This window comes from Hypanus sabinus, chromosome 11, assembly GCF_030144855.1.
Source record: "Hypanus sabinus isolate sHypSab1 chromosome 11, sHypSab1.hap1, whole genome shotgun sequence".
Classification (NCBI taxonomy): domain Eukaryota; kingdom Metazoa; phylum Chordata; class Chondrichthyes; order Myliobatiformes; family Dasyatidae; genus Hypanus; species Hypanus sabinus.
The window spans coordinates 16,016,235-16,036,038 of NC_082716.1; the positions used below are offsets into that span (position 1 = coordinate 16,016,235).

General features: G+C 43.1%; 1 long non-coding RNA gene across 1 annotated transcript in view; it reads right to left on the reverse strand.

The window, feature by feature from the left end:
• The window catches only part of LOC132401719 (uncharacterized), a 41,488-nt gene extending 21,897 nt beyond the window's left edge, over positions 1-19,591 (reverse strand). Inside the window, exon 1 of the long non-coding RNA XR_009514683.1 lies at positions 18,755-19,591. This is a non-coding gene — a long non-coding RNA (uncharacterized LOC132401719). The remainder of the gene's footprint in view (positions 1-18,754) is intronic.
• Between the last annotated feature and the right edge of the window lie 213 nt (positions 19,592-19,804).

A 19,804-nucleotide genomic window follows, 5' to 3' on the forward strand; every position in this document is an offset into this window, starting at 1 on the left:
AAGACAATGCATGCAAGCTTTTAACTGCACCCTGATACATGTGGAAATAGTAAACCAATTCTAATTCCAATTTCAACATGTCATGATGAAGGGGCCTGGCCCAAAAATGTTGACTTTTTATTCCTCTCCATAGATGATGCCATATTTTAGCTGGCATGACACATTCACCCTGCATTAAAAGTGGATAGGCACAAATATCTCCCACTCCTCAGTAACGGATGGAAAGTAAAACTTGCTTGATCTTAAAGAGTTGCCCAAGAAAAGGAATTAGCAAGGTTGTACTTTTAGCAATTCAATAGTTTCTCAATCATTATTACTGATGTCACAATTTTAAATTAAATTTTACGATGTTGCTCAAATTCAAGTCTTCCAGCTGATGTGAGGAATTTCTCATTGCTATCAAATAAAGTGGGATAGGGGAGGGACATAGGTCAAATGATTGAGTGCGGTTGCACTCTCTGTCATCAAGACCAAGGAACTGAATGCAGACTCGAGGAAAGGGAAGTCAGATCAGTGGTGGAAAGATTCAAGTTCCTGGGCATGAATATCTTGGAGAATCTATCCTCGACCTAACACATTGATGCAATCACAAAGAAGGCACACCAGTGGTTCTCAAACTCATAAGAAAGTAGGAGATTTAGCATGTCACAAAAACTCTATAGATAAGAAAAAATCTGCAGATGCTGGAAATTCCAAGCAACACACACTCTAAATGCAGGAGGAACTCAGCAGGCCAGGCAGCATCTATGGAAAAGAGTAAATAGTCAACATTTCAGGCCGACCCTTCAGCAGGTTTGGAGAAAAGAGATGAGAAGTCAGAGTAAGAATGTGGGGGGAAGGGGAGGAAGGTAGTTAGTGTTAGATCAAACTGTGAGGGGGGAGGGGTGAAGTAAAGAGCTGGGAAGTCAGTTGGTGAAAAAGATAAAGGGCTGGAGAAGGAGGAATCTGATAGGAGAGTACAGAAGGCCATGGAAGAAAGGGAAAGGCTGAGGAGCACCAGAGGGAGGTAATGGACAGGTAAGGAGATAAGGTGAGAGAGGGAAACAAGAATGGGGAATGATTGGCGGGGACAGTTAGTGGAAGTTTGAGAATTCGATATTCTTGTCATTTTTGGAAGATGCCCAGCTGGAATATAAGGTGTTGCTCCTCCAATCTGAGTGTGGCCTCATCACGACAGTTGGAATGGGAATAGGAAGTAGAATTAAAATGGGTGGCTACTGGGAGATCCCGCTTTTTCTGGTGGACGGAGGGTAGGCGTTTGACAAAATGGTCTCCCAAACTATGTCGGGATTCACCAAAATACAGGAGGCCACATCAGGAGACCATATGCAGCAGATGACCTTAACAGACATGGGTGAAGAGTCACTCCACCTGGAAGGACTGTTAGCAGCCCTGAAGGGTAGTGAGGCAGGAGGTGTAGAGGTGGATGTCACTTCTTCTGCTTGCAAGGATAAGCACCAGGCGGGAGATCAGTGAGGTGGAATGAATGGGCAAGGGAGTCACGCTGGGAACGATCTCTGCAGGAAGCAGAAAGTGGAGAGGAGGGAGGGATGTGCTTAGTGAGGGCAGCCGTGTGTGAAATGGAAGAGATGCGGGTGAGGACAGCGTTGATGGTGGATGAAGGAAAGCCCCTTTCTTTGAAGAAGAAGGATATTTCATTAGTTCTGGAATTATAGTTTCTATAGATGTATAGTGCAGAGTATTTCAACTGGTTGCATCACAGCCTGGTAGGGAGGGTCCAATGGATAAGCTAGCAAGAGTCTACTAAGAGTTATAGACCCATGCACACCCCTCTGCAACACCAAGAACATCTTCAAGAGCCATGCTGCTAAAGGTAGCATCCATCATTAAAGACCCTTTGCATCTAGGACATGTTGTCTTCTCATCACTATCATCATGAACCAGGTACAGGAGCCTAAAGACCCAAACTCAAAGATTCAGAAAAAGCTTCTTCCCCTTCACCGTCAGATTTCTGAATAGTCCCTGAACCCAGTAACATCACCTCGTTATTCCTTTATTTTGAACTATTCAGCTATTTTGTTATTCATATTAATGTATAGTTTTTGTACTGTACTTCTGCTGCAGACCAACAAATTTCATGTCATATTAAGCTGATTCTGATTCTAACTTCTGAAATAATCTTCCCTTTCAGTCCCCTTTCCCAGTGGTGCTGCCACATCCTTAAACCTCTCTCAGTTATTCTATTTCTATCTCTCTCGGTTATTCCATTGTTGTCACTTTTAACATTTCTCTTTGCACTACTTCAATTGCACCACACCATTTGCACCATTTCATTGTACTTTGCACCATGAAATGTTGTTTTAGACCATAAGATATAGGAGCAGAATTGAACCTTTTGGCCATCGAGTCTGCCCAGCCTTTTCATCATGTCTGATCCATTTCACTCTCAGCCCCATTCTGCTGCCTTCATGCCCTGACCAATAAATAATCTATCAACCTCTGACTTTTGTGCTCATCACTATTTATTGTTGTATTATTTTTACAATGTAGACTGTTTACTCTGTCAGCTTCACAAAAGCAAGAAATTCCATTGTTCTCTGGTGTGTGTATGACAATAGACTACTCTGAATCTGAACTCATTATCTAATTGTGAGATGCTGATGGATAAAGAAGGCCATTCTGTTCATCTGAATTCATTTATTCAGATCCCTTTTGCTCTTCTGCTCACTGTTCTAGTTAGCCCTGAATTGATTCAAACTCTTTGACTCAGCCCATTGGTGCTGAGTCCCATGTGTCACTTTTCTCTGTGCCAGAAATGTTGCATTGTTCCTGCTTACAGAGTAGGAGTGGTGTGTACTGTATATACTACCTTCTTCTTTACTGGTGGTCCGGGAGCTGGCTTGTAAAGTTGTGCAGTGTTTCTCCCACCTTCACAGGTCTCCCCCATGTTCCAATGCATGGACTCAAGATTCTCAATGTCACCCCAGCTGCTCCACCTTCATTTTGAGTGGCGATGTACTAGAGATTCCCAGGAGCACTTCTCCATGGAAGCTTTGAGCACGTCCCTGAATGTTCTCCCCATGTCTGAGCTTTGAACTCATCCCTGAATGTTCTGCTGTGTTAATCTCTTCTCACACTATGGAGTGTCTGTTTTGAGAATCTAGTTTGGGTAAGTGAACGTCCTGTCCAATGCAACTGACAAAGCCTCAGACCCAATTTAAATAGATCTTTTTCTTCCTCCCACCCCCTCGCACTGTTCACTTTCTGTAGGGCTTTCTCCCTACCTGAGTCTCTTGTCCACTCATCCCTCCCAAATAATCTTCCACCCGGCAGTTATCCCAGCAAGCATGACAAGTGCTTCTCCTGCCTCACTATCATTCAGGGTCCCAAACAGTCCTTCCAGGTGAGGTGTCAATTCACCCGTGAGCCTGTCCGTGTCATCTATTGTATCCAGTGCTTCCGGTGCAGCCTCCTCCGATGTAGATTGGAAGACTATTGAACACCTTCACTTTGTTCACCACAAAAGGCAGGGTCTCTCATGTCAATACACCATGCTGTTCCCATTCTGAAATGTCTGTCATTGTCTCATCTGCTGTCATGATGTGGCTATCTCAGGATGAAGGAGTAATACCTGATATCCTGTCTGGGTAGCCTCCAATCTGATGGCATGAACATCAATTTCTTCAACTTCTGGTCATTTCTCCTCCCTCCCTCCTTTTTTCCTTTATCCATTCCACATTCTGCTTGTCCCCTCACCCCGTCTCTTCCCCTGACCTGCCACTCACTTTTTTGTGGTTCCCTTCCTCCTTCCTTTACTCCCATGGTCCACTGTCCTCTCCTATTAGATTCCTTTTACCCCTTCCACGTATCTGTCCCAGCTTCTTGCTACATCACTTTTCTCCCACCACTTACCTTTTCCAGTCCTGATGAAGGGTCTTGACCCAAACTATTGACTGTTTATTCTTTTCCATAGGTGCTGCCTGACCTGCTGTGTTCCTCCAGCATTTTGAGTGCATTATTTTGATTTCCAGCATCTGCATATTTTCTCTTGCTTATCTTTCCCCTAATCTGGCTTCAGCTCTCACCAGCTAGCTTGTACTCCTCCCCCTCACCCCACTTTCTTATTAGAACATAAGATGTAGGAGCAGAATTAGGCCATCTGGCCCATCGAGTCTGCTCCACCATTTCATCATGTCTGCTCCATTTTCCATCTCAGCTCCAATCTCCTGTCTTCTCCCCATATCCTTTCATGCCCCAACTAATCAAGAATCTATCAACCTCTGCCTTAAATATACTAAATGACTTGGCCTCCACAGCTGCCTCTGGCAACAAATTCCACAGATTCATCACTCTCTAGCTCAAGAAATTCCTCTTCACCTCTGTTCTAAAAGGACGCTCCTCTATTTTGAGGCAGTATCTTCTGGTCTGAGACACGCCCACCATAGGAAACATCCTCTCCACATCCACTCTATTGAGGCCTTTCAACATTCAATAGGTTTTAATGAGATCCCCCCTCTTTCTTCTGAATTCCAGTGAATAGAGGCCCAGAGCCATCAAATGCTCATCAAATGATAAGCCTTTCACTTCTGGAATCATTTTCATGAACCTTCTTTGAACCATGCCCAATGTCAACACATCCTTTCTTAGATAAGGTGCCCAAAGCTGCTCACAATACTCGTGAGGCCTTTCCAGTGCTTTATAAAGCCTGAATATTACACCTTTGCTTTTATATTCTAGTCCTCTCAAAATGAATGCTAACATTGCACTTGTCTTCCTCACCTTCAAATTAACCTTTAGGGAATCCTAAAGGTTTCTGTAGAAGCATTGTTATTTTTGCTTCTAACCCCTTCTCTTTTTGACTTCTTACTCCCCTCCATAGATGCTGTCTGACCTACTGAAATCTCCCAACATTGTGAGTGTGTTGCTCAAGATTTCCAGCATCTGCAGAATCTTGTGTTTATAGTATAAATAGGTCCTTAGTACTGGAGATGTTGGTCTAGGAAAGGATGGTGATGTTGGGTCTTTATCCTTCTAGTGAACAGAGGATTTTACATTTTATTCTGCATTGTTATTATTTTACCATGTCTTTACCTTATCTTACCACAAAGCACTGTGCAATGATCTGATCTGAATAACAATAATAAACCAGCATCAATACCAATATTGCAGGGACAGTTTTGCAGCACCTGTTACAGATACTCATATTCTCATAAAGATCTGGTTACACATCAGAAACGCTGTTCTTATTGCTTATCTTTATGAATAAGGTGTTGTTAGCCTATGTCAAAGGGTGGAGAAGGTATGAGGGCTTCCTAATTCATGTCTTTATATGTTTATTATGATTATACCTTTTTTGGGGGAAAATTACTAAAGGATGAGTAATACCTATGGAAGTTTTGGCCACAGAAGTGCCATGGCTTCCAAAAAGAAGCAATTATTAGCATCAATAGAGGCAGAGAGAGATCCCACATGGAAACAGGTCCTTGGCCTAGGAACTTTGTGCTGACCGTCAAACATCCACTCATTTCCATTAATCCAATATTAAAGATACAAATATTCAAAGTATATTTATTAGCAAAGTATGTATGCAGTATACAACACTGAAATTTGTCTTCCCACAAGAAGCCACAAAACAAAGAAACACCGTGGGATCTGTTCAAAGAAAACATCAAGCACACAAAGTGCAAAAAAAAAAGAACTAATCGCACAAACAGCAAAAAATGAGCTAAAAACACACAGAATATAAAGCATCAAACCTCAGTCCTTGAAACAGTCTAGAACTGTTCCATTTAGTTCAGTTCATTTCACGTTAGCGCTGTGTTGTTTGTTGACTGCAGGCCACAGAGTAATCCACTCTGATCAAAATCATACAAAATAGCAATAAACAATGAAGTAACCAGAAACCAGAAAAACATGTAGAGTCCAATCCACAAACTGCATCAAATAATCCTTGCCCAAGACCCAAGCTCCGGCACTACCCTCTGGCAGCAGGGAGCAAGAGAGAGAGGGAGAGAGGCTGGTTAGAGGCAGGCAGACGGTGCTTCCATTGTTATTCACCCCACGTTCCATCAGCACCTTCCAGATTCTATCCCTCGCCTACACTCTAGGGAAAAGTTACACTGGTCAATTAACCTAACAACCCCATGACTTTACATTATAGGAAGAAACCAGAACACACAGACAAAACCTAATATGGTCACAGGGAGAATGTGCAATCTCCGCACTGGCAGTACCAAAAGTCAGAATTGAACCTGAATCTCTGAGGCTTTGAGAGAGTGGCTCTCCTAGCTGCTGTCCTTAAAAGACCACAAAGTTGGCCACCTATTGTGGCCTGAAAACTACAAAAACTCCAAAAGACTCTCGCTCTGCACTCAGAAGCCAGAAATATGGATCGGCGACAAAGGACATCTGGAGACTAGGCTTCCACTGCTTGCTCGAAGGCCAGTGACTTGGATATCTGTGGATATTGAGCTGTCTGATATTGTTGGGCCTTGCGACTGTGCAAGCAGGAGGAACGAGGGACAGTGAGTCAGAGAATACCCAGAGTGTGGGGGTCAAGACTAGGATTGAAGAGAGAAGGCTGATTGGAAGGCAAATCCAGATGGCTGAGCCTGGAGATTGGAAGTCTGGAGACCAGGGGCTGTCCGAAGGAGGGACGAAAGGGTCTTGTTCTGTTGTTGTTCTGTTACTTGTTGTGTCCCGTTTTGTTGTTGAGCCTGTGTTGTTCTGCTGAGCATTGTGGGCTGCTATGTTGGCACAGAAATAATAATAATTAATAAAGAGGAATCTTCGGAGAAGGAAAATTTGCTGCACAATCTTCTGATGTTTGAATTTACATATATTTGTGGTAGCACCATGGTGGCATAGCAATTAGCGCAACGCTAGTACAGTTCGGGAGTCAGAGTTCGGAGTCTGTCTGTTCTCCTCATGAATGTGTGGGTTTCCTCCGGGTGCTCTGGTTTCCACCCACAGTCCAAAGGCATATCGGTTCGTAGGTTAATTGATCATTGTAAATTGTCCTGTGATTAGGCTTGGATTAAATAGGTAGGTCGCTGGGTGGTGTGGCTCGTTGGGCTGGAAAGTCCTGTTCTGCATGTTATCGCTAAGTATGGTGCACGGTGTTTGCTCTGTGATAGCGAAGTTCAGCCTGTGCACCACCCAGGGCCAGCATACCCTGGATGTTTATATAGGGTGTTTCATGACCCCAGGGTGCTTTATAACCAATAAAGTACACTTACTTTTGAAATGTAGTCACTGACTCCCACATCCTGGGAACCTCAGCATCAGTAAGCACAGCAAATTAATCTTGCTTGGTGAGTGTTTGTGCTAATCTCCCAATATATTACTCACCTTTAAGGCATGCTTTCCATTTAATTATTAATACTACATAACGCTTTAACCTGACAAAGAGCAATTTATGAATAAAACTGATTACATTTCTCTCTAAGATGTGATATGTAACCCTGCGATGCTCATTCTGAGTGAGTCACATCAAGGAAATTAATCACGGCCTTATATAATGATATTTCATTTATAAAGCATTAAAGAAACTGATGTCTGGAATCACTATATATTTTGACAGTGATGTTTGTTCTTCAAAGACAGGGATTTATTAATCACCAGATGTATATTTTTCTAAGAAGGACTGCACTGAAGCAATTTAATGCTGTGGTACTGTGTTCAGCAAAACATCTCCCTACGTAATATTACTAATGGATTTTGATTTTTTGCTGGAATCAGTCTATACATTAGGACTAATCAGACTCTGGCAGATTTTTAAATTTAATTTTAATATACCAAGGGCTCCAAATGATTTACATTCCTCAGCTGGGGTTTCATGTGGTGTGCAATATCCTCTCATAACAGCAGATTGCACAGTAAAAATTATCCGAGATCATAAGTCTTGCACCCCTACAAATTTTATTAATTCAGCAAGGTTGTATTTCAAGTGGTTTATTATTGAAACATCTGCAACTAATAATTAGCTGCTACAAGTCCATTTTTTCTCTCTCTTCTAAAGACTTAATGAACTCTTGATCAAGTCGTGGCACTGTCTCCAGGTGCTTTTGTCACAGCCTGGACTCAAGTTCCACTCCCATGGTAACAGAAGGGGTTTTACTTTTTTCAAAACCACGTATCAAGCTTCTGTAAAACGAGGCGTGCATCCCCTCGTCTGTGAGCTGCCCCAAAGCCATATCCAACAGCTGTTTCCAATGAGTCCTGGGCAAGTCTCAGACCACATGTGTAGAAATAGCATCCCTGGATTAGCCTTACATTGAATGCAGAGCGATTGGAATCAGGGCAAACGCGAAGGCATGTGCATGGGATAAAAGGGTGTGTAATGTGCAATAAAACAAAAGTCACTAGTGGACACACGTTGTCAGCATTTTCTGCCTTTTGAAGTGAGGCGGAGAACCCATAAATAGTCCAGCTTTCTTTATTGATTCGACCACTGCCTGGAACTGAGGCTGGTCCATTCGAGCAACACTAATAAAATGCTAAGCAACACACACAAGGTGCCAGAAAAACTCAGTAGGCCGGGCAGCATCTATGGACAAGAGTAAATAGTCAACATTTTTGGCCAAGATACTTCATCAGGCCACAAAATGCCGAAGGAACTCAGTATGTCAAGCAGCGAATATGGCGAGGAAAAAAGAAGTCAACGTTTCACCGGCACTCATCAGGATCATTCGCTGGACGTTGCCTGACCTGCCGAGTTCCTCCAGCATTTTGTCTGTGTTGCTCCAAGACTTCCAACATCTGCAGAAGCTTTTATGTTTATGATTGCCTTTTTCAAGCCTCAGCAACATTCATGGATAGTGTCACTTTATTATGTTTAAAATGCAGTTTTTTGCTTCTCCTGTGGAAATTGGAGACAACAACAAAAGCTACAGGCCATATACAACAGGTCTGGCAGCTTCTGCAAAAATAATATGTTATTGTTTCAGCGACATGACCTTCTATCAGTTCTGGAGCCAATTTCCAGCAAGGACAAGGTAGGAAAAGGATAATGAAAGGAGAAAGTAGAAGGAAAATTTGGCATGGAGCAAACATAGAACATAGAATAGTACAGGCGCTTCAGCCAATAATGTTGTGCTGACATTTTAACCTGCTCTAAGATTAATCTAACCTTCCTCTTCTACATAACCCTCAATATTTCTATCATATAACCATATAACAATTACAACTCGGAAACAGGCTATCTCAGCCCTTCTAGTCTGTGCTGAACGCTTACTCTTACCTAGTCCCACCGACCTGCACTCAGCCCATAACCCTCCATTCCTTTCCTGTCCATATACCTATCCAATTTCTTTTTAAATGACAATATCGAACCGGCCTCTGCCTCTTCCACTGGTAGCTCGTTCCACACAGCTACCACTCTCTAAGTAAAGAAGTTCCCCCTCGTGTTACCCTTAAACTTTTGCCCCTTAACTCTCAACTCACGTCCTCTTGTTTGAATCTCCCCCACTCTCAATGGAAAAAGCCTATCCACATCAACTCTATCTATCCCCCTCATAATTTTTAATACCTCTATCAAGTTCCCCCTCAACCTTCTACGCTCCAAAGAATAGAGACCTCAGTTGTTCAACCTTTCTCTGTAACTTAGGTGCTGAAACCCAGGTAACATTCTAGTAAATCTCCTCTGTACTCTCTCTATTTTGTTGACATCTTTCCTATAATTCGGTGACCAGAACTGTACACAATACTCCAAATTTGGCCTCACCAATGCCTTGTAAAATTTTAACAATCAACCATTGCCTATCTAAGAGTTTATTAAATGTTCCTACTGTATCTGCCTCCACTATTACCTGTGGCAAGGCATTCCACACACCCACCACTCTCTGTATAAAAAACTTGCCACTGAAAATGTTATCCGCAGTTACAGCCTCTCTATATCTGACAGTGTATGTGTCAATGCAAGTGTGTAATATTGCCCAGGACTTTCACTGGCAGCATGTTTTTGATAACTCTGATTAACGAATTTGCCCAAATCTGTTCATCCAAAGCTCTGTTACAGAGTCATATACAGGGTAGACACAGGCCAATCAGCCCAGGTGGTCCATGCTAACCAAGACTTCCATCTAAGCTTGTTCCGCTTGCCTATCCGAGCTCATATCCTTCAATATATTAAAATGTACTCGTCCAAGTATTCTTTAAAATGCTGTTACTGCACCTGCCTCAATCACTTCCCCTGTCAGCACATACAATGTACTCACCACTCTTTGGGTGAAAGTGTTGCCCCTCAGGTCAGCCATGGTCCTATTAGCTTACCGTGGCTCCTGTTTCTTATGTTCCAATTAAACCTCTTCCCTCTTACCTTAAACTGCTGCCCTCTAATTTTTGTTCCACAACCTGAAGAAAATGTTGATTCTCATTCACCCCACCATGTTGGGTTGTGGAGTGGAGATACGTCTCTACCAAAGGAGGTGTAAGGCACTCCTTCCCTCTGCTGGCCTGCAGGGCACCCTTGGGCAAGGTTTAGCCCCTCACCACCACCCCCCTCCGATCAGGGTCATGTGAGGCCATGGGAACAGGTGGTGGATGGACGTATGAGCAGCTGTTGCCTGTCACAATTCTTGGTTATGCGACCACTGACGCCAGGCAGGCAACCGCTGAAGAGGATTGATAACGGCTGAGGTCACCTGTCTTGTAAAGACACTGACCAGAAGAAGGCAATGGAAAACTACTTCTGCTGAAATATTTGCCATTAACAATCATGGTCATGGAAAGATCATGATCACCCACGTTATAAAGATCCACATCATGATGACACAGACCTCCATAAGGTTACCCCATATTCAATCATGCTCTGAGTTAAGTCCCAACCTGCTTAAGCACCCTCCATAACTCAGTTCCTGCATCATCCTAAGTTACCTGTGTTTTGTCACACACTGGATGACATTCACACGTCAGCTTACTGTGCACCTTACCTCAACATTTGATTATCTCGATTTCAAATTCCACTGTTGCCTTGCCTCGCTCTGCCTCTAAAAAACTGGAATATAGCAGCAAGGACGTAATGCTGAGGCTTTACCAGGTATTGGTCAGACCGCACCTGGAGTAATGTGAGCAGTTTTGGTCCCCTTATCTGAGAAAGGATGCGCTGGCATTGGAGAGCCTCCAGAGCAGGTTCATGAATATGATCCTGGGAATGAAAGGGTTAACATATGAGAAGCATTTTCTGGCTTGGGGCCTGTACTTGCAGGAGTTTAGAAGAATGAGACCTATCACTGAAACCTATCAAATTTGATAGAGTGGATGTGGAGAGGATGTTTCCAATAGTGGAGGAGTCGAGGACCAGAGGCCATTGCCTCAGAATTACAAGAGAACAGGAGAAGAGGAGGAATTTCCTAAACCAGAGGGTGGTGAATTTCTGAGTCTGTAGCCAAGTCATTGGGAATACATAAAGCAAACGTTGACAGGTTCTCGATTAGAAAGGCTGTCAAAGGTTACGGGAAGAAGGTGGGAGAATGGGGTTGATAGGGATAATAAACCAGACATGATGAAATGGATCTGCAGACTTGGGGGGCTGAATGTCTTAATTCTGTTCCTATGTCTTATTGACTATAAGTCCACTATACTATGAGTCTGCCAGTATTTACATTTCTCCAGTTCCGGCACCTTGCTCATCCTCACCATCCATGGCTGTGTTTTCTTCTGAGCTACGCTAAACTTGTCTTGTCTCCCTCCCCTTCTCCTTTTAAATCTTACTTAACACCTTCCTTCCCAACCACGCTTATATCATCTGTCTTGATGTATCTCCGGAGGGTTGGCATAAATACTTTATTGATAACACTCCTATTATCTGACATCTTACTGCTTTAAAGGTGCTACAGTATATAAATTCCTCTTTTGCGTGATTGTGGTCAGGTAGTTTAGTTATGGATGTGCGCTGCACAAAATTCAGTAATTGGAGTTTTAAATGATTTATTTTCCTTTTAAGTTCTAAAGTACTTATACTTTGTGTCCTGCTGTATGGATTTCAAACAGATTGTAAATAAAAGATGGCTTAGAGTGTGTTTGGGCAAACACGAGGAAATCTGCAGATGGTGGAAAATCAGCAACAACACACACAAAATGTTGGTGGAACACAGCAGGCATCATGAACATTGACTTCTCTAACTTCTGTTAATGCCCCTCCTCCCCTTCTTATCCCATCCCTGACATACATACTTAGTTGTTTGCCTGTTCTCCATCTCCCTCTGGTGCTCCCCCCCCCCCCCCGTTTCTTTCTCCCGAGGCCTCCCATCCCATGATCCTTTCCCTTCTCCAGCTCTGTATCACTTTCGCCAATCACCTTTCCAGCTCTTAGCTTCATCCCACCCCCTACGGTCTTCTCCTATCATTTCACATTTCCCCCTCCCCCCCACTACTTTCAAATCTCTTACTATCTTTCCTTTCGGTTAGGCCTGACGAAGGGTCTCGGCCCAAAACATCGACAGCGCTTCTCCCTATAGATGCTGCCTGGCCTGCTGTGTTCCACCAGGATTTTGTGTGTGTTACAGTGTGTTTGGTTTTGTTTAACATGTATCTTTGTAAGTGGTCAAAGACAGAGCTAAAAATAACTGAATTGGAAGAGCCCAATCAAAGTTCAAAGTAAATTTATTACAAAGGTATGTATTATTTGTTTATGTTATTTATTTTTTGAGATACAGCACAAAATAGGCTCTTTGAGCCGTGCCATCCTGATTTAATCCTAGCCTAATCGCAGAACAATTTACAATGACCTATTAATCTACTAACCGGCATGTCTTTGGAATGTGGGAGGAAACTGGAGCACCCAGGGAAGATCCACACGTTCCACAAGGAGGACGTACAGACTCAGGACAGAAAATGCTGGGATTGAATTCCGAACTCCAAAGTTACACCACCGTGGTACCCTAAGGGTTAGTGTTCTACACACAAAGACTGACAGGCATCCAAAGTGCAAAGGAAGGTAATCTGTGCAAGTACAAAAATAAGAAGCAAATTAATTAATTAATTAATAATCTGGCGAATAAATAAATAATAATGAGAACGTGAGCTATAGAATCCTTCAAAGAGAGTCCATAGGTTGTAGAATCAGTTCAGAGTTGAGGTGCATGACGTTGTCTACGTTGGTTCAGGAGCCTGACAGTTGAAGAGTAATAACTGTTTCTGAACTGGATAGTGTGGGATTTGAGGCTCTTGTACCTCCTTCCTGATGGTAGCAGTGAAAAAGAGATTGGCCTGGATAGTGGTACAGTAGTCGGTGATGATGGATGCTACTTTCTTGTGGTAGCACAACTTATAAATGTGCTCAGTGATGGGAAGGGATTTGCCTGTCATGGACAAGCTCATCGACCTCTGCTTTCTTCCTCTTGTCGTCACTTTGGTTTTGCTGTTGTTGAGTGAGAGCACCATTCAACCAGATTTTCAATGGCCTCTCTATATGCTGATTCATCCCCACCTTTGACGATCAACAAAAGTGCTGTCATCTGCAAACTTCAATATGGAATTGGAGCTGTGCTTAGCCACACAGTCATAAGTATAAACCAACCAGACCAGGGGCTAAGCACACAGTCTTGTGGCACACCTGTGCTGATGGTGATTATGGAGGAGATGTTGTTACCAATCTGAACGGACTGGGGTCTGCAAGTGAGGAAATCGAGGATCCAATTGTATAAGAAGGTATCGAAGCTCAGGTCTTGAAGCTTAGGTGATTAGTTTCGAGAGGATGATAGTGTTGAATGCTGAGCTGTACTCAATGAATAGCATTCTGATTTATGCACCTTCACTGTCCAGATGTTCCAGAGCTGAATAAAGAGCCAATGAGATGGCATCTGCTGTTGACGTGTTGTGATGATAGGAAAAGTGGAGTGGATAGAAGTCACTTATCAGGCAGAAGTTGATATGCTCCATGACCAGCCTCTCATAGTCACAGTGGATGTTAGTTCTGCTGTATGATAAACTAAATGACTTGGGCTATAAGGCAAGCATACCATACACCTTCACCAATCTGCCTACCTGCATTAACATCTTCATCATCTGTCTTCTTGTGTCATTACATTCAGGAAAATATGCTCTTTAACTTTTTATTATTCAATAATCCTCCCTAGAACTAGCCATTCATTCATTCTTCATGGGATGCAAAAATGCTTACAGTTACACAGCATAAAAGCAGACCCTTTATGCGGCACAGTGCCGTATTGGCTAGCACAATGCTTTATGTACCAGGGACTCAGGTTCAATTCTGGCTGCTGCCTGCAAGGAGTTTGCACATTCTATACATGACTCCATGGGTTTCCTCTAGGTGCTCCAGTTTCTTCCCACATCCTAATGACATACCCGTTGATAGGTTAATTGGTCATTGTAAATTGCCCTGAGATTAGTCCAGGGTTAAATCGGTGGGTTGACGGGTGATGTGGCTCAAAGGGCTGAAGAGCTTATCCCATGCTGAATCTCAATAAGAAATAATAAAATAAATTGTCCAAGGCAACCAAGACGCCTTTCTATGCTAACCTCATTTTCCCCCAATTTGTCCATAGTCTAATGGTAAGGCTCCGTGGCATATAAAATAGGTTGGAAACCCCTTCCCTAACCCTTTACTCTCTATGCATTTTTTCAAATGCCATAATGATATTCACCTCAACCACCTGGCCTGGTTTACCTTTCCAAAATGCAACACTTTGAATTTGTCTGAGTTAAATTCCTTCTGCCATTCACAGAGTTAGAGAAGGAGAGATAGAGAGATAGAGAAATATATATATATATATATATAGAGAGAGAGAGAGAGAGGAGAGAGAGAGAGAGAGAGAGAGAGAGAGAGAGAGAGAGAGAGAGAGGTAACTAGGCAGGTTGGGGTCTTGTAATCACAGGTAAACTTTTAATGCACACACTTGCACTATTAGTCTGACCTAGAGAGGTTGCTGTAATCAAGCGTGCTGCTATCTTACCAGAAGTACAGAATCAGTCAGAATGCTCTCCATGGTATATCTGTAGAAAACAATGGTCAATGGTTGCCCTCAGGGTATTGAAGGTGTGGACTTGGTGATGGTAATGGCTTGAATGTCAAGGGTAGATAATTGAATTTTCTCTTAGTCAGGGGTTCCCAACCTCTGGTCCATGGAACTCTTGCATAATGGTGTAAGTCCATGGCATAATAAAGGTTGGGAACACCTGCTCGTAATGGATAAAGTCATTGTTTTACACTCTAATAATGAGAATGTTGTTTGCAATGTACTGGTCTGTGTCTAGATCTTTGCACATGCAGTCATTGGCCACTTCATTTGCTGAGGAGTTATATGCAGAATTGAGAATTGTGGAGTTTATTAGTGTCGTTATGATGTAAGGAATGTCATTGATAAAATGGCTGATGGGACAGTTAATGACACTGTCCATCATGATTAAGACCAGAGTGAATGGATGATAGTTAGTGTGGCTGTGAACATCTTTGGTAAATTTAAAAGGCATTCGGACAGGAATTTGGATAGGAAAAGGACAGAAGGGTAGAGCGGGATTAACGTGGGTAGTTATCATGGTTGTTGTGGGAAGGTGGCCTAAGAGTAAAACCTGGTGTAAATCGGGATTCTGAGAGGAACGGAGAAGTTAGATGCAGAGGGAATATTGCAGCTGACTCAGTGACAATTGAGTCCTGAGCTTCAGACCTGGAGAACATTATCGACAGGTCCTCTGCATCATGGCAATGAGGTCCAGTCAATCAAAAACAAATTTCAAATATCTGCTCAGTCAATGTGATGCTGGAGTAAGGACAATGAAGTATCTGGTGGGTAGGTCCACAAATAGGTTGAGTTCTCCATCTCTTTTCTGGCTTTGACCTTTATGACCTGGGATTAAAACATGAAGAACTGGGTCATGAAGAACAGAGTTGGTTTATTGGTCTAGGAGCTGAAAGATGCTGTAATTGGCTTCAGTGACCCACGAAATAGGTCATAATTTCCTCTGCTGGTGATTGTGTTTTGAAAGGTTTGGGCTCGACTGTGATATAACAACTTCCAAACTTTTGGCAGACAGAAGAGCAACTGGGCGATGGCTCAGGAAGCTGCATGCATGCATGTTTACATATGAAAACACACACACACACACACACACACACACACACACACACACACACAATTACCTTCACATATGTATACACATTATAAAATCTTGTATCTCAATGTAACCTCCCTCTACCAGACAGACAGGTTAAGTTGACAAAAATGGTCTAATCGGCTCTATTTGTTCCTAATCCATGTATTTGACATGCTTTCCATGTACACTGTAGGTTCAGCTCACTATACAACACAGGTCAATATTCAATTTCTTTATCTCTTGAGCAACCTCTTTAGTAAATTCTGAAGAAAAATATTTGTTAAAAATCCTACCCATTTCTTGTGGCTTAAGGCATATGTGGCCCTGCTGATCTCCAATAGGACCTACTCTCTTCCTAGCTACTCTTTCATGCTTAATAGTTAGAGAACTTCCTGGAGTTTTCCTTAATCTTATCAGCCAGATCCATCTCATACTCTTTCTTTGCCTTCCTGATTTCCCTCTTAAGAGTATTCTTAATCTTTTTATAGTCATCAAAGGATTCACTCGTCCCCAACTTCCTAAACACAGAGTATGTTTCCTTTTTTTCCAACCAGAGCCTTCAAATCCCTCCTCAGCCATGGTCCTTTAACTGGTCAGGTTTATACTTCAACCCAAGAGGAACATGCTGTGGTGTACTACATATACCTGTCTGGACACAACCCTCTGCTGACTCCTCCTGTGGCTCCTCCCACAGACCCCTGTATAAAGGCGATTGGAGGGTCTGCTCCTTCCTCAGTCTCCAGGATGTTGTGTGGTGGTCTCTTGCTGCTAATCATGGTCTCTTGCAGCTAATAAAAGCCTATCGTTCGCCTCCCGTCCCCGAGAGTTACTGATGGTGCATCATATGCTTCCCTTGGCATCTTGATATACTCATTTATTCCCTTCAAACAGGCTATGCCAATCAATATTGTTAGATCTGCCTATTGTTCTTCGTGAATTCCAATTTATTTTTCCTGTAAATGCCTGCAAAAAAAAATCTCAAGGTAGTATATGGTAGCATTCAATTTAGAACTTTGGACCTAATTCTCCCAAAATTAGCCCAGCTTAAGGCCCTAACCTGCAGACTGCCCTTTTCTATCACTATCTTAAAACTAATAGAATTAAGATAGCTAAAACTAAAGTGCTCCCTGACTGCCATTTCAGTTACTTGCCCCGCCTTGTTCCCTAATAAGAGGTCCAGTATTATACCCTCCCAACCATGCCACTCTATATATTCACTCAGGAATTTTTTCTGGACATATTTCATACCCTGGGTGCCTCACTATGTAAAATCTCTCACTAATACAACTCTCATACACAAAATGCTGGTGGAATGCAGCAGGCCAGGCAGCACCTATAGGAAGAAGCACTGTCGACGTTTCAGGCTGAGACCCTTTGTCAGGACTAACTGAAAGGAAAGATAGTAAGAGATTTGAAAGTAGGAGGCTTTCTCTAGTGGAAAATTCAGGGCCTCAGACAGTCCTTCCAGGTGAGGCGACACTTCACCTGTGAGTCGGCTGGTGTGGTATACTGCGTCCGGTGCTCCTGGTGTGGCCTTTTATATATTGGTGAGACCCGACGCAGACTGGGAGACCGTTTCGCTGAACACCTACGCTCTGTCCGCCAGAGAAAGCAGGATCTCCCAGTGGCCACACATTTTAATTCCACGTCCCTTTTCCATTCTGATATTTCTATCCATGGCCTCCTCTACTGTCAAGATGAAGCCACACTCAGGTTGGAGGAACAACACCTTATATACTGGCTGGGTAGCCTCCAACCTGATGGCATGAACATTGACTTCTCTAACTTCTGTTAATGCCCCTCCTCCCCTCCTTACCCCATCCCTGATATATTTAGTTTTTCCCCCCCTTCCTCTTTTTTTTCTCTCCCTCTGCCCATCACTCAGCCTGTTCTCCATCTCCCTCTGGTGCCCCCACCCCCTTTCTTTCTCCCTAGGCCTCCCGTCCCATGATCCTTTCCCTTCTCCAGCTCTGTATCCCTTTTGCCAATCACCTGTCTGGCTCACAGCTTCACCCCACCCCCTCCGGTCTTCTCCTATCATTTCGCATTTCCCCTCCCCCTCCTACTTTCAAATCTCTTACTATCTTTCCTTTCAGTTAGTCCTGATGAAGGGTCTCGGCCCGAAGTATCAACAGTTTTTCTTCTTATAGATGCTGCCTGGCCTGCTGCGTTCCACCAGCATTTTGTGTGTGTTGCTTGAATTTCCAGCATCTGCAGATTTCCTTGGTTTCACTAATACAACCCTATAAGTTTTGCATTTCTCTCTGCACCTGCTCCTTAAGTTCCCACTGACAAGGATGACTGTTCTCTTCTTGTTTCTAATGTCTACCCACAAAGGCTCCAAGAATATCATCACTAAGTTTTGCCATTATGTCACCCCTTCTGCAAAAGGTAACCTGCCCTCAACATAGTGGTTAGCACAATGCTTTACAGTGCCAGCAATCAGTGATTAAGGTGCTTTCCTTCCACTGTCTGTAAGGAGTTTACACGTTCTCCCAGAAACCGCATGGGTTTCCTCTGGGTGCTCTGGTTTCATCCCATATTCCAAAGATATATAGACCAGGATTAGTAAGTTGTGGCCACACTATGTTTGTGTTAGAAGCATGGCGACACTTGTGGGTTTTCCCAGCACATCCTTGATTGCATTGGTCGTTGATACAAATAATGCATGTTTTGATGTTTCAGTGTACACATGAACATGACAAATAAAGATAATCTTTCTTTCTTTTCTTTCACTTACCAAAACCACTGTCTTACTTGTGGCATCTGTATCCTAGAAAATTGATCAGCCACTCCTGCCTTTCTGCCAGTTTTGTTTCTGCCGTGGCTATAACATCCCAGTCCTGAGAGTCAATCCATGTTCTGAGTTCATCCACCTTACCTTTTCAGCCTTGGGCATGGAAATAAATGCAGTTTAACTGAGCATTCCATTCCCCACTATGACTGTGCCGCTGGCTATCCTGATTACTAAACTTGCTCTCATTGGCTACTGCTTTATCTGATGATCTGCTCCTTCCCCCATACCCCTGCCAAATTTGTTCAACCCCATCTGTGTAGCATTAGCAGATTTCCCTGTAAAGATATTGGTCCCTTGCTGGTTCAAGTGCAACCTATCCCTTTTGTTCAGGTCACCTCTACCTCAAAAGAGATCAAAGTCAAAGTTAAAGTAAACTTATTTTCAGAGTAGGTATACTACACACAACCTTGAGATCCATCTCCATACAGGCAGCCACAAATGAAAGAAACCCGATAGAACCAATTAAAAAAAATGACCATCAAACACCCGAAGAGCAGGAAAAGAAATTGTGCCAAAATCAAAAGCAAACGAACTTCACGAAAGTGAGTCCATAGCAGTCTTCATCCCAAAGGTCCAAGGAGCTGAATTCCTATCTCCTACACTACTAATTCATCCAGCCTATCTTTTGATTCCTGGACTCTCAAGCGCATGACACAGGGAGTAATCCAGAAGTCACATCCACTGAGGTCCTGCTTTTTAACTTTTTATCTAACTCCATATACTCATTCTGCAGGATCTTGTTATGGGAGGCATATTAGTGAAATGCTTTACTGCTTAGCAATTTGAAGATCAGGGTTCAATTCTTACTGCTCTCTTTAAGGAGTTTGTATGTTCTCTCTATGACCACGTGGGTTTCCATTGTGCTCTGGTTTCCTCCCACAATTCAAGGACTTACAGGTTAGGGTTAATAAGCTGCGGGCATGCTATGTTGGTGCTGGAAGCATGGTGACCCTTGCAGGCTGCCCCCAGGGCATCCTTAGACTCTGCTGGTCA